The sequence below is a fragment of the Solanum tuberosum genome, unplaced genomic scaffold, assembly GCF_000226075.1.
Source record: "Solanum tuberosum cultivar DM 1-3 516 R44 unplaced genomic scaffold, SolTub_3.0 scf00316, whole genome shotgun sequence".
Taxonomy (NCBI): domain Eukaryota; kingdom Viridiplantae; phylum Streptophyta; class Magnoliopsida; order Solanales; family Solanaceae; genus Solanum; species Solanum tuberosum.
Window position 1 is genome coordinate 404,464 of NW_006239240.1, and position 1,322 is coordinate 405,785.

Here is a 1,322-nt window from a genome sequence, read left to right on the forward strand (position 1 = left end):
AAGCTTTAAAATAAAATTTTCAGCTTGGAGTTGTGGCTGCCATATCTGTACTTTGACTTCTTCTTCTTTCTTTTTTTTTTAAAAAAAAATGTAATTAAATGGTTAAAGTGAAAATAAAATTTTAAAAAATGGCATTTTCAATGTATTAAGAAAATGATAGTTATGGACCCAATTTGGAAAAAATGGAGATATTTGAGGAGGAGAAATTGACAAATGGATACTTTTGGATCGTTAATCAAGTTTTAGTTGTTAATTCAATATCATTCAATAATTAGCTATTTTTAAATACATAAAAAAATATCTAATAAAAAAATATTCTTATCTAAAATGTGAAAAAGAAATAAAAAAAATTACAGCACAATATATATTATTATCTAAGCAAAGAATATGTTTATGAAATACCAAGGCTAATGCATCTAACTTTAGTATAAGTTATATTAATTAAAATACAATAAATATACAATATTTATAGTTTCAACATGATGCTTGTGAACTCTTTTACAACGAGTCAACCTCACAAGCTATCCGAGACAAGTTATTAGGAATATTCGAGAAACGATAAATATCACTGTATTTTTATTAGTGAGAAAATACACGATTTTATGCTTTGTGACCAGTGGCGGACCCAGGATTTTCACGAAGTGGGTTCAAGATATAAAAAATAAATAAGAGAGGTTCAAGTTGAGAGATGGGGAGAGTTTTTTTCCTTCAACAAAAAATTATGCTCAAAATTTTGGGGAGAAAAGTAGGAGAGGTTCAAGAAGATTTCAACAAAGAAGAAGATAAAAGGATTTTTAGAATTGAAAATAATAGGGATTAGTGACTTTTGGGTTGAGTTTTTTTAAAAAAAAAACTAAAACAAAAGGACAAAAGTTGTTGACTATTGGACTTTAAATGTAAAAGTAAAAAGTTGTTCTACTTTTATAGTTCCTAAGTAACTAAAAGGACAAAAGTTACTTAGGACAAAATTGTGTGTGAATGTTTTATATATAAAAAACGAATTAAAACTGAAATGTGGCTATAGGGATTCGATCCCGGGTTGGCTGGGAAAATTGAACCCCCTCAGCCACTCGGCTAAGCTTCAACTTGTGTTAGTGGGTTCAAAATTTAATATATACATATAAAATTTTAAAAACTAATTAAATATACATATATATACAGTGTTATTTTTCAACGAAGTGGGTTCATCTGAACCCACTTGAACCACTGTAGGTCCGCCCCTGGTCTTGATCCTGTTAGACACAATAGTTTCTCCGGCGTTGTGAACTCGCCCGAGAAGATGGGATACTACTGGGTTTTCTTGGACAGTGAAGATAATCAGG